The sequence below is a fragment of the Oryctolagus cuniculus genome, chromosome 1, assembly GCF_964237555.1.
Source record: "Oryctolagus cuniculus chromosome 1, mOryCun1.1, whole genome shotgun sequence".
Taxonomy (NCBI): Eukaryota; Metazoa; Chordata; class Mammalia; order Lagomorpha; family Leporidae; genus Oryctolagus; species Oryctolagus cuniculus.
The window spans coordinates 29,725,884-29,739,886 of record NC_091432.1 but is presented as its reverse complement, the minus strand read 5'-3'; the positions used below and the strand labels follow the sequence as shown (position 1 = coordinate 29,739,886).

Sequence of the window (14,003 nt, the reverse complement as noted above, 5' to 3'; positions counted from 1 at the left end):
GAGTTCTCTTGGGTCTCTTTAATAAGGGCACTAACACACTCGGGGCTCCATCCTCATGAACTAATCACCCTCCAAAATCCCCTCCCCGCAACCCTCGCCTCCCAATACCATCACTTTGAGGGTTAAGGTTTCAACTTATGCATTTAGGGGAGAGGAAAACAAACATTCAGAAGCTTAGCACTCAGAGAGGCAGGCAAATTGGAGATAAAAATTCTTGAGTATTAGCAAGGATGCCCTGGCTTCAAAGTGCCATCTGTGCCAGAGCAGGTATCACAGCTGCATGAGGTGGGCATACTGTGCACTAACAATGTTGAGTTTGGTCTAGTGTTTCAAAATTGGGAAACAAACACCAAAGTTTAGACTACTGGCCTGTCTTTGAAAATCGGTAAGCTTGGCCATGCTGTGCCCACCTTTCCATGTTGGCTGTCACTGAGCCCTGGCTGTCCCCTGAAGACTGGCCTGTGCTCTGTAGACCCCATAGGCCTCATGACTCACTGATATATCATAATGGGTCCTTGCCACACATTTGTCATCTGGCACATCTTGGAGAGTATCTGTTAGTGCTTGGTTTCCTTCATGGAATAAACTCAGGCATAGTAGGTGGCAGGACTAAATATGGGTACCTAAAATTCTGAATTTCCATGCCATCACCTCATGAATCGGAGCAAGTTGTATGCACAATGTGGGCATCCACCACTCATGGTTCTGCCATTCATGGTTCCTGATCACTTTTTATGGGATAAACACTCTTCTAAGAGTTTTGTCCGTCTTAATTCATTTAATTCTCACAGTAACCCAGTAGTACTCCCAGTTCAAAGATAGGAAAAACCAAGACTCACAAAAAATCCTCACAGTCCATGAGTCATAGTGGCAAAGTCAGGACTTGCAGATAGGAGCAAATAAGGTAATTCTGAAAGCCTGCACATAGCGTAGTGTCTGGTCTATGATGGGGGTTCAATGCGTGAGAGGCACACAATGAATCACCTCACCTAACCACATGCTACTAACATGCTACATGGCAGGGGATTGACCCCAGCCAGGTGTCCCATTACAAAAACAGGATTCAGGACAGATGACATATGAGTGTGCCTCAAGAAGTTTGTGGAAAATTGGAATTAAAGCTGAAGTTTATTTTATTGCAGAAAATTTTTGCAATCCCTACATAGTTTCTTCATATTATACACTTTCCATGAACTTTTTGAACACCCTTCATTTGTGTTGGAAGAAACGATAGCTATGATTCTTATCAACTCCAACTTATAGTGAGACCCTGAAAGTTGGTAAGAGAAGACAAGGGGGCATTTAAGATTTGTCATGTGTATTCTAGCAAAGAAGCAGTTGGTCACTACTGAAGAGGTGTCCCTTGCCCCCCTCATTATAGACCATGGCCTAGGCCCATGGTTCCACTCTTGGCTCTCGTTGCTTTGATTACTATGTTTAGTGACGTCCAGAGGAGACTGGAGTAAGGAAAGCACGGTGGCCTCGTTTCTTGTCCGCTGTCCCCAGGAGCAACACCGAAGCGGCTGGTAACACAACAGCATTGTCCTCACACACACAGGCCCCTTTTGTTTCCCTAATACATAGAGCAGCGGCTGTGACAATGGCCTTGAATGGCACTTTACCCTCCTTTCTCCAATGTTACACTTGTTTTTCAGCCCTGCAATTGGCTAAACAATGATTTCCTGTGGAGGATATCAGCTTTTCATAGTTTCCTCCTGCTTCTCCATCAGTCTTCAGGCCATTGGCCAGTGAGCAGCAAGCCAGGTGCAGACAGCTGGGCCTGTTGAAATGTTAGCTTCTCAGGAGGCTGGAAGACCTTGGCTCCTCACCTGTCCCCTGCAAGGTAGGACCTGCCGTGGAGGAAGGAACCAGACCAGGTAACTCAAGAGAGAGAGTGGCAGCTTAGGGTGAAGGTGGGGGTGGGGATGATTACTGTGGCAATGGCTAAGGGTCTGGCCCATGGAGGATGAGTTGTTGGGTTCAAGCTGCCCTGCTTGTTTCAGAGCTGCCTTCTGTTGGTAAATAAACAAGAAAAAGTGATTGAAGTCAAGTTCAGCAGCCTCCCAGCAAGAGAAATATTCCCTGCCTCTCTGGTCCTCATTCAATGTGTCTGATGTCTTTGGATGACCAGAATTTTTAGGGCCTATGCATGTTTCTTGAAGTAACCATTCTTTTAATAATAGCTGCTACTATGAAACTCTTACTGTGTGTATTGTGTATGTAAGCATATTACTGTTTTTTATCTCTCTGGATAAATAACAGTAATAGCAAGCACTTCTACCACGGACCTCACAGCTTTGACTGGTGGAAACCTGGGCAGACTGGTTGGACAATCTGCATGCTATTGCCTTGCATCTTTATGGCATCTTTAAGGCACCACCTTCGTTTCAAGGTTCCCTTTTAAGAGGCAAGGAAGTGCAGTGAACTGTGTGTATCGAATCCTTTGTCCCATGCCAGGCAATGTGCTAAGGGCTTTGTATGCATTTTCTCATCTATTCCATATAATTCCCCTACCAGATGGATGTCTTATTATCTCTATTTTATAAAAGAGGCAACTGAAGTACAGAAAAGTTAGGTCATTCACCTAGGGTCACACAGCTGTGAAATGGCTGAGCCTGGGTTTGAACTCTGTATTCTCTGGAGTCTTATATCACTCTCTGGTTTCCCCAGTCCTCGTGGTTTAAAGTTAGTTTCTCTCTCTGGGTCATGAGGCATAGAGGGTGGCATTTAGTCTCTGGTTTCACAGAACATCTTGAACTCAAGTTGGGAGCTCAGGAACGTGGATCTGTGTCTGTTGTCATAAGCTTTTGTCTTGCTGGAAGAAGATGGAGTTGCTCAATGGTGTCAGTGAAGGAACTGGCAATGATAATAATTGCTTATTGCATGCTATCACTCGGCAGGAGACTGGGCTAAGTGGCCTTGAGTGTAGGAGGACACAGATTAAATAAACAGGACTCACGGAGTACATTCAGAAAGCCAAGTTTATTGTTGCCTATCATGGTTATCCCCAGGTATTTTCTGTGGGGCCTCACTCTTCCTTGCCCTGGGATGAAATCTAAGGCAGGTCTGTGACCCTGCTGGCTGCCCTTCAGGAAGGAAGACTGCATCAGCCACTTCCAGCTCCAGCTCTGTCTCAGTTCAGCAATGGATGCTCATGTCTTGTGGAGTAGCCAGACCTTTATACTTTGTTTCCAGCCCATGCTTCCCTGATTCTTCCAGGGGTGGGACCTTCCGCTGGGAAGGAAGTCTGTGGTTAGCTTCTGGTTCCCACCTTAAGCTTCTGTCTTCCCCCACTGGTTCCTTGAGGATTCTGACCCCTGGCAGGGGATAAGGGAAGAAGCAAGAAAGGAGCCAAAAGTCTCTACATGATTAATGCTGTGTTGTGTTGGCTTCCTCGTGCTGGGCCCGTGGATTTTGAGTCTGATTCTTTGTCTCTTGGCATAATTGTGTAGCTCAGAGACCATCCTCTAGCCTCACCTTTGGGGATCTCTTTGGCCAGTTGCCTACAACTCCTTCCTTAGGTTCCAGGCATTTCAGCCACCCTAATACAACATAATACCACCAGATTGGGTGACTTGAACAACAGAAATGAATTTTCTCGCAGTTCTGGAGATGGTGAATCCAAAATCAAGGTGTGAGCAGGTTTGGTTTTTCTTGAGACATCTCTCCCCAGCTTGCAGATGGTCACCTTCTTGCTGTGCCCTCTCACGCTCTTCCCTCTGTATCTGTGCGTATCCCTGGGTATCTCTGTATCCATGTTTGCCCTTAGGAAGACACCAGTCTTATTGGATCAGGGCCCACTCTAATAGACTCTCTCTAAAAAGGCCCTACTTCCAAACCAGCCCATCCTGAAGCCCTAGGAGACAAGGGCTTCAACACAGGCATTTTGGAAGGATGCAAGTCAGTACTGCCAGCTGCTTTCTGCTGCAGTCTCTACTCCCCCTGGTGGACCTGTTAAAATAGGCCTACAAAATATGCAGGTTGTCCAGGGCACATCTCTGCCTTATGGAGAATACTCAAGTTCCCTTTATCCCTGCTCACTCCAGCAGGCCACCCTGTGGCTCTTACACATTGAATTTCTCAGACATGATTCATGCACCAACCCTCAGTGACATGCGAGCTCCAGGGACACTGTACTCCCTTGAGGCCACGATTGGGCGATGGGAGAAGGCAATTAGGACTTGATGTACACCTGCTGTTTGCTCCACAATTCCCCTTCTGCTGCCCCAGCTGTTTTCCTTAGGCCAACCTCCTTTGTAGGCAGGAGGTGGGCAGTTAGGGGAGTGACATCAGTTTCAGGCCACTTCTTTCCAAAGTCCTGCATGGTAGTATCATAGCTCACTTTGGAATGTGTCACCTATTGTCCTTCAGCCCAAACTGGGACCAAAATAGTTTTGACATCCTGCTACACAAACAAGATCTCATTTCATTTTCCAAAGGACTCCTAGGAGAAAGATATTATTACCCACATATGGAAGAAGAATTTGGAGCTCAGAAAGGACGAAGAATTCACCCAAGATAGAGTGTGCAGCTGGCAGGGGGGAAGGGTGGAGATTCTAGCTCTGACTCAGTTTGCTCTTCATTTCTCTGGGCATTTCCCACCCAGTGTTCTTAGAGCTTCAGCCTACTGGGGTTTGGTCTGTGCTGCTAATAATTTCCTTCTTAAAACGTTAAAGATACATGAAGTTCACCTCTACCAGTCCCCTTCACAATGCAAGGGTTGGTGACGGGGTGACAAGTGCATCTAGAGCTTTTTCAGGTACAGAGTGATTCAAGGAGGTATATTTGCGTGAAAATCCTCCACTGCCAGCCCCCAGCATAACTTAATTTGCAGAATAATGAAACAGATATGGAACATCTTTTTTCTGTGGAAGTGCATAAAAGCAATATTGGATTCTGAGGGTCCCATTCTAGGTGGAGGGGCCATGTCCTCTCACTTCTGTCTCCCAGGAGGTACTTTACCTAAAGAGGACTTCAAAATATAAAGCTACTTGCTTCTTTAAAAAGTCTTATGTTTAGATTTTATTTTTTTTTTAAATAAAAGGAGCAGGCGCTGGTTGCCCATCTTGCCCTAGCAAAGGGCAGACCACAAATGGGCTGGCAGCTGTGTAGAAGCTGTGTGTCCTGGCGGTGTCTGGGGTTTGTCTGGCAGCAGTGCGGGGTTGGGTGGGGCAGGGCTGGGTGGAGTTGGGGCCCGGGGAGCAGACAGGGATGGGCTGGGGCTGCAGCCGGCTTGGTCCAGGGAGGAAGGAAAGGTGGCTGCGTCTGCTCACCAACACAGCAGTTATTTCTCCAACAACTGTTCTTCGGGACTTTGTGGCATCCCTCCAGGAAGGGGCCCTGGGAAAAGTGACATGTAAGTGTCTGTCCCGGCTCTCAGAGGAAGGTAAGGTGCTGGAAGGAAGGCTTTCAGGAGGAGGGAACAGAGGCACAGAGAGAGAGATGTGCCTGGAACCCTGCGGGTGGTTTTGAAGTGCTCAGGCCCAGCTCAGAGGCTGGGGAGGGGCAGGGGTCTGCAGTGGGGAAGGAAGGAGAGGGGGAGCCACCATGTCCGTCTTGGAGGCTGAGCAAGGGGGCTGGCCCTGGTGGGAGCCCAGGGAGTTGTGAAGCTGAGAAGCGACCTGAGTGTTTGCCTTCCCAATGGAAACTGAGGCAGGCCAGGAATATGCTGGAATGTTGGGGGTGACAATTCAGGAGGCTGGCTGAGGGGTCTGAGGGGCAGCATTGAAGCCCTGGCTGAGGAGAGGAACTGGGGAGGAGTCAAGTCACAGAGGGTGTGGGAGCCGCGCACGGGAGCCCTCTGCTGTGGGAGGAGGGATCCAGCAGGGCCCAAAGGTTTCTGACTCGGACCTCTGGACGGGCCTGAGTGAGTGTGTGTGAGAGGGGTATAAGTGTGTGTGTGTGTGTGTATGTATGAGTGTATGAGAGGATGTGTGTGTGTGTGAGGGAGTGTGAATGTGTAAGTGTATGAGAGGGAGTATCTGTGTGTGAGTATGTCTATGTGTGTGAGTGTTATGTGTGCGAGTATGTGTATGTGTGTATGTGTGAATGTGTATGTACATGTGTGTATGTGTATGTAAGAGGGTGTGTATGTGTAGTTTGTGTATGTGTGTTAGTATGTGTGTGAGTGTATGAGTATGTGTATGTGTATGAGTGTGTGTGACAGTATGTGTGTATATATGCGAGTGTGTATGAGACTGAATTTGTGCACGTGTGCATACGTACATGTGACACAGAGTGTGTATATGTGTATGTGTGACAGGGAAGTAGCTGTGCTGGGATTGGGAGGGAGCAGAGGTCCCTTCCTCACTGGAGGAAGTAGGATCTAGGACTGTTCCTCCTTTCCACCTGTGCCTCCAGAGGGCAGTGAGCTGAGGGCTAGGGCAGGACAGCGCAGGAGACCTGTTCCAGTCCTCACAGAGCCGACAACCCCAGGAATGCACACTGGGAAATGAAGGAACAACTCAGATGCCATAGTCTTAGTCCATTTTTCATTACTACTAAGACAATACCAGAGTCTAAGTAAGGAAGATATAAAGAAAAGAGGTTTATTTCAGCTCATGGCTCTGGTCCAAGGTCAGCAGTTCACATCTGGTGATGGCAGAGTCCCAAGGTGGCTCAGGGGGCATCATGTGGCAAGAAACTTGGCAAGCTGGCTTTCAGAGCAGACCCACGTATGAGATAATCTAGTAACCCCTGAAGTCATTGATTTCAGAGTCAACTAAGCCTAATTCATGAGTTCAGAACCCTCTCAAAGCCTTCTCAAAGGTCATCCCTGATCTGTCCCCTTAAACCATCTCATAATGGGGCTAGATCTCAGCACAAGTTTCAGAGGGGACAAAGCATATGCAACCTATAGCAGCAGTACAGCTGGGAGAGCTGAACAGAGACCTGGGGAGATCTGAGAAATCTGAACAAAGGACCAAATATTTAGTGATATTAGAGAACATTAGGGAACTATGAATTAAGCTGTGATGATAGTACTGTGCTTTAGGTAGGAGAGTACCTCTCAGCTTCCTCTTCTTTCTTTTTTTTTTTTCATTTTGAGGGATGCAAGTTGAACTATTTTGAAGTGAAATGTCACAATGTCTGTAAGTCACAGGGAAACAAAAGAAATAAATACCATGGAGGGCAAATCCAGGAGAATGTTGCCAGTTGTTGGGAGTAACCGGGAGTTTGAAGTACGGTGATAGCATTCTTTTGACTCTTGGCTTTTCTGTGTGAAATATTTCATAAAAAAGCTTAAGAATACAAAGTTGCAAGTGAATGGGTGGGAAGTACTGTAGGGACACAAAAAGGGACCCTTGTTGTTATTGGATGAGTGAGAGAAGATTCCCAAAGAAATAATCATCTAAGACCTGAGAGCTGAATGGCCAATGGGTGGGCACTGGGAAAGAACACTCCACACTTCAGGCAGAGGGAACAGAGCATCTGCAGGCTGGTGGCCTGTTTTGCAAGAGGGATGGAGACGCTGAATGCGAGTGTATAAAGTAAAGCAGGCAAAGACTGAGGGGTAAGAAGGGAGAGATGGGTAGGTTTCCTCTAGAGCCTTGTAGGGGGCAGGGGAATCTGGACTTTGTCCTATCATAGTATAAGTATTGCAGGGGCAGGTGGTGGTGGGCAGTTGGGTTTCACACAGAGGTGAGCTCATGAGTATAGAGTTGTTAGCACCGGGAGCTCCTGCCCTAGGCACTCCACATTGTTAGCTCACTTCATCCTTTCTCTACCTTTACTGGGTAATACAATTTAGCATTTGTGTTTTAGAGATGAGCACACAGGCACACAGGAGCTATGCAACCTGCTCAAGGTCACATATCTGGAAGAGCCAGGATCTGGCTCTAGAGAGCCCAGGCTCCCCTAACCACTACAGCATACCACACCTTGAGTCTAATTTGGTGTCTGTGTAGAGGAGGAATCAGAGGCCAGTAGACATTAAGGCAGCAATACTGCTCAGGAAGCATCATGTGGTGATGGTGCCTGGATCTCAAACAGTAACAATGGAGAAAGACAAAGTGGACAGAATTCTTTCGGAGTGAAAGCTATGTCTTGGTGATGGAGTAGTTGTGTGTGAGAAGTCCAAGGTAATACCCAGTCACACTCCACTGCAGTGCTGGCCCTGGGTCGTGCTGGCATGACAAATGGGATGGAGTAAGAGAATGTGTTTGGAGCTGTGCCTGCTTCATAAAAAAATGGAGAAGAGCGAAGCAGTCCCTTAACCTCCCTTTCAGCTGTGAGGGAGCCTTCATACATGCAACTTGCAGTTCTCTCATCCTGGCCTCTGTTCAGCAGGATTTTTCATGCAAGTTGTCATTTTCACCATTTGAATGTTATACACTGCAACAATTGTCATGTGTGGGGGGTTCCTGGATCCTGAGTTGACTGAAAAAGACAGTCAGTCGCCAGCGCCTGGTGTCCCAACCTAGCAAGCCTCTCGTTAGCCTTGACTTATGTGACATGCACACCTGCTTTTCACCAGAAATCCTTGATCTCTGGGCCTCTTTGGAGGACATAATAGGAATGAAAAATTAGACAAATATGGAGAAGCTATGGAAAAACACGAGGCCATGTTCTTCTAATACTCATTGATTTTTCAAATCTTCTTAAAATGAAATCAAAATTCATTGCTGGTGTCTGGGCATTGGATTCCTCCTAACTGGAAGAGCCACTTATAGATCAGGTTAGGGCTTCCCAGGAGGGCAGGAGTAGGCCCATCTGCTCCTCTAGCAAATCAACATCCAGAGATGGAGTTAGTCTGGGAGGGGCTGCCCTCTCCTGAAATGAGGGACACTGCAGCCTGAGAGTCCTCTAGCCACTGAGACCACTTCTTAATTTTTTTTTTTTGACAGACAGAGTAGACAGTGAGAGAGAGAGAGAGAGAGACAGAAAGGTCTTCCTTTGCCGTTGGTTCACCCTCCAATGGCCGCCGCGGCTGGCGCACCGCGCTGATCCGAAGGCAGGAGCCAGGTGCTTCTCCTGGTCTCCCATGGGGTGCAGGGCCCAAGCACTTGGGCCATCCTCCACTGCACTCCAGGGCCATAGCAGAGGTCCCACCCCGACCGGGACTAGAACCCGGTGTGCCAGTGCCGCTAGGCGGAGGATTAGCCTGTTGAGCCACGGCGCCAGCCCATCCACTTCTTAATTTTATACCAACTCTCAGTGGGTAGAGGTCCTCAATTTTTCTTGCTAAAGGCTCTGAGAATTCCTGATTATCTATTTATTTACTTTTTCAAAAATAATACAACTAGGGCAGGCATTTAGCCTCCAATTAATATGCCAATTGATACCTGCATCCCACATCCCATATCCAAGTGCCTGAGTTAGATGCACGGTCCTGGCTCCTGACTCCAGCTTTCTGCTAATGCAGACCCTACTTGAGAGATCTGGACTGTGTTTCTTCCCCTAACTTCAGCCCAGTCTAGCCTCATTCATGCAGTCATTTGGTGGTGGGGGAGGAGTGAACCAAAAGGGGAAAGTCCTCACTCTATTGGACTCTCTCTTTCTTCCTCCATCTCTCTGCCTCTCAAATGAATAAATGAATGAATAAATAATTTTTGAAAGATACAATCATTACATGCATCTATGCATAGAGGACATGAGTCTGCAGAATAAAACATGACTTCTGCCTTCCATTCCTCTCCCACAAAAGAACTGTTCATTTAACAACAGGTATTCATTCAGTTGATATTGTGCACTACATCAGTTGATATTGTGCACTACATCCTGAGGCATCGGTGATATGTTCATATACAGAATGACAAAAATCTCTGCCCACCCCCAGAGCTTACATTCTAGGGGGCATTGTGAGCAATTTGGTGTGCAACCTTCCAATTTGTGTGTATATTCATACTTTTTTTTTTTGACAGGCAGAGTGGACAGTGAGAGAGAGAGACAGAGAGAAAGGTCTTCCTTTGCCGTTGGTTCACCCTCCAATGGCCACTGCGGCTGGCACACTGCGGCCGGCGCACCTCGCTGATCCGATGGCAGGAGCCAGGTACTTATCCTGGTCTCCTATACGGGTGCAGGGCCCAAGCACTTGGGCCATCCTCCACTGCACTCCCTGGCCACAGCAGAGAGCTGGCCTGGAAGAGGGGCAACCAGGACAGAATCCGGTGCCCCGACTGGGACTAGAACCCGGTGTGCCGGCGCCACAAGGCGGAAGATTAGCCTAGTGAGCCGCGGCGCCGGCCGTGTGTATATTCATACTATAAATATGATTTGGTGGCTGGCTTTTCTCGCTAACTGTGTCTTGGAGATCATTCCATGTCGACATAAGTGCAACTTCTTTATTCTTTGACAGATGCGTAGTCGTTCTCTATGGAGATAAATCTGCTGAGACATGGGTACCATCCTAATTTTTCTTTTCACAAACACTGCTGTTACAAACTTCTCTGTATATACTATTTTTTAAAAAGATTTATTTATCTGAAAGTCAAAATTACACAGAGAGAAGGAGAGGCAGAGAGAGAGAGAGAGAGGTCTTCCATCTACTGGTTCACTCCATAGTTGGCTGCAATGGCTGGAGCTGCGCCAATCTGAAGCCAGGAGCCAGGAGATTCCTCTAGGTCCTCCACGTGGGTGCAGGGGCCCAAGGACTTGAGCTATCTTCTACTGCTTTCCCAGGCCATAGCAGAGAGCTGGATTGGAAGTGGAGTAGCTGGGTCTCGAATTGGCACCCATATGGGATGCTGACACGGTAGGCGGTGGCTTTAGCTGCTATGTCACAGCGCCGGCCCCCTCTGTATATACTGTTACACACACACATCTGTACACTTGCAAGCCATGCTATGTAAGTTAATTACGCTCTCTGTGCCTCAGTTTCCTCATCTGTGCCCTGAAAGGAACAACAATATCTCCTTCCAGCCACCAGGGAGATGCACATGAAAACCATCATGAGATAGCAGTGCACATTCCTGGGATGGAGATAATAAATAAAAACACCCAAGGGTACACACTGATGAGGATGTGGAGAAACTGGAACTCATGTGCCCTGCTGGTGGGAAAGTAAAATTATACAGCCACTGTGAGAAACAGCTGGGCAGTTCCTCAAAAGGTCAGATATAGAGTCACAGTTTAATTCAGCAATTCCACTTGGAGAAATATACCCAAGAAAAACGAAAATAGATGTCCACACGAAAACTTGTTCAGGAATGTTCTCAGCAGCATTATTCATAGTTGCCAAAAGTGGGAAATAATCCACATGTCCATCAACGAAAGAATGCATAAACAAAATGTGGTATGTCCATCTACTGGAGTATTATTCAGCATTAAAAAGATAGGAAGCACTGATACAGGCTACAACCTGGATGATCTCTGAAAGTATTAACCTGAGTGAAAGAAGCCAGTCACAAAGGCCATTATTGTGTGATTCCACTTACATGAAACGTCCAGAGTGGGCAAATGCATAAAGGTAGAAAGTAGAGAAGGAGCTTCCAGGGTTGAGGAAGAAGGAAAGAAATAGGAATGGCAGCGAATGGGTGTGAGGTTTCTTTGGGGGATGATAAACATCTTCTGAGATTAGCTGTGGCAATGGTTGGCTCTATATGTGAATACACTAAAAGCCACTGCATTGTATCCTTTAAATGGTTGCATTGTGTGATAGGTGCTATAACCTAAATACTTACATCCTCCCCTCTCCCACATTCATATCTTGGAATCCTAGCCCCCAGTGTGATGGTGTTAGGAGGAGAGGTTTTGGGCAGGTGATGAGGTCATGAGATCAGAGCTCTCCCAAATGGCATTAGTGTCCTTGGGAGAAAGGCTCCAGGGAGACCCTCCCCCTTTCCACCATGTAAGGACACAGCAAAAAGGAGCTGTCCACTGACCGAGAGGTGGCCTTCTGCAGACACTGAGTCTGTTGGTGCTGTGACATGAGACTCCCCAGCCTCCAGAACTGTGAGAAATGGATCGATTGCTTATAAGCAGTGAGTCTGCACTCTTTTGTTATAGCAGCCCAAATTTTCTAACACAAGGATGTGAATACGTCCCAATAAAGCTGATAACAACAACAACAACAAAAGTAAAAAGAGGATTGGCTGAATGGCCTAAAGGATCCCTGGTACTTTATAAGTCATATATATGTGCCCACCCCACTAGCATACTAACATCATTTCTAGGGGATGGATTCCTACTTGCCGAATTGCTGAACCAAAATGCAGGTACATTATTTTTTCGAAGATCTTTCAAAGTTACCTTTCACAAAAGGCTTTACCAATGTACCCTCTAGATGTAGTGCACAAAGGGACCTGTTTTCCCCTTTCCTTTCCCTTTCCAAAGCAGCCATCACCAAAAAAGTTGAAAGATGACACCCCAGGTATTGAGAGGTGGAATGGGATCAGGTATGAATTTCCTTTCCCTTTTCCTGTCTTGCTTATCTGTATTTTCTTATAAAGAAAAAAAAGGCAAGCTCTAATTCTGTGATATTTAAAACATCAAAGCACTCCTATAGATCTTCCCTGTGGGGCTCCTATACCTCATAGGACCCTTTGCTTTGCAAAGGTTTTGTTATAAATCCCTAGAAGCAGCAACCGGGGAATTTCAGACCTAAACATTGGGGAAAATATGGAAAGAACAGTTGGTGTTCCAGACCTGATTTTTCTTGCTAGAAGATGCCAAAACTTTCTGTGACAAAAACCATACATGTAAGTCATTGCTGTTGCCACACCTACAAATTTGCAAGTGCTTCATCTGCATTGTCATTTACTCTCCACAGTTCTAAGACACAGGTACTGGTGCAAAAATGAAGTTAAGGAAATTCAGTGTGGACGTTCTAAAAAAGATAAAAGATAACAAATATGGCAAGGATGTGGAGAAAAAGGAAGCAGAACACTCTATTGTTGGGAATTTAAATTAGCACAGCCATTGTGGAAAATAGTATAGAAATTCCTCAAGAAACTAAAACTATAGCTACCATATGATCCAGAAATCCCACTAGTGGGTTTATATACCAAGTAAATTAATCAAATTGCTGAAGAGACATCTGCATTCCCATGTTTATTGCAGCACTATTCACAGCAGTCAAGAAATGAACAACCTAAGTTTCACCAACTGAGGGATAGACAAAGTGTGGTACAGGTTCACAATGAAATAGTATGCAGCCATAAAAGGGTGACATATTATTTAAAATAATGTGGGTGGAATTAGAGCCTATTTTGTTAAGGGAAACAAATTAGGCACAGAAAGACAAGTACCATATGATCTGACTCATATATGGAATCTGAAAAATTGACCTCATAGAAGTTGAGAGTTTTATGGTGGTTACCAGAGGCCGGGGAGAGTAGGAGGGAGGGTGAGATGGGAATAAGTTGATTAACAGGTACTAAGTTATAGTCAGATAGAAGAATGTTCTGGATTCTAATGCCCAGTAGGGTGACTATAGATAACAAAGATTTCACTGTATATTTTTCTTTGAAGAAAGCTAGGAAAGAATTTTGAAGGTTTCCACCATAAAGAAATGATAAATATTTGAGGAGATATATGTGTTTACTCTGGTTTGAGCATTATGCAATGTATACATGCATTGTAACATCACACAGTACCCCATAAATATGTACAATTCTTATGTATCAGTTAAAAGTAAAAATAATTGGGGCCGGCGCTGTGGCGAAGTGGGTTAACACCCTGGCCTGAAGCACCGGCATCCCATACGGGCACCGGTTCGAGACCCGGCTGGCTCCACTTCCTGTCCAGCTCTCTACTGTGGCCCGGGATAGCAGTAGAAGATGCCCCAAATGTTTGGGCCCCTGCACCCACGTGGGAGACCCAGAAGAAGCTCCTGGCTCCTGGCTTCGGATCGGCGCAGCTCCGGCCGTTGTGGCCATCTGAGAGTGAACCATCGGATGGAAGACCTCTCTCTCTCTCCCCGCCTCTCTTCTCTCTGTGTAACTCTGACTTTCAAATAAATAAATAAATCTTTAAAAAAAAAAGTAAAATAATTAAGTGATTGACCCAAAGACACACAGCTAGCAACTGGCTGAGATAGACATTGTTTAGATATATTTCATTGC

The 14,003-nt window shown here is 46.2% G+C and overlaps 1 protein-coding gene across 6 annotated transcripts in view; it reads left to right on the top strand.

Annotated features, from left to right (window-relative positions):
• The first annotated feature begins 1,309 nt into the window (after positions 1-1,309).
• PRR5L (proline rich 5 like) overlaps positions 1,310-14,003 on the top strand; it is a 203,472-nt gene continuing 190,778 nt past the window's right edge. For 2 of the 6 annotated variants that reach the window (XM_070071457.1, XM_051852420.2), the window contains exon 1: positions 5,204-5,356. The gene's annotated coding sequence lies outside the window, so the exon portion shown is untranslated. Of the gene's footprint in view, positions 1,878-5,189; positions 5,357-14,003 lie in introns of those variants that run through there. The other 4 variants (XM_051852381.2, XM_070071454.1, XR_011387541.1 and 1 more) reach the window with 4 other exon arrangements.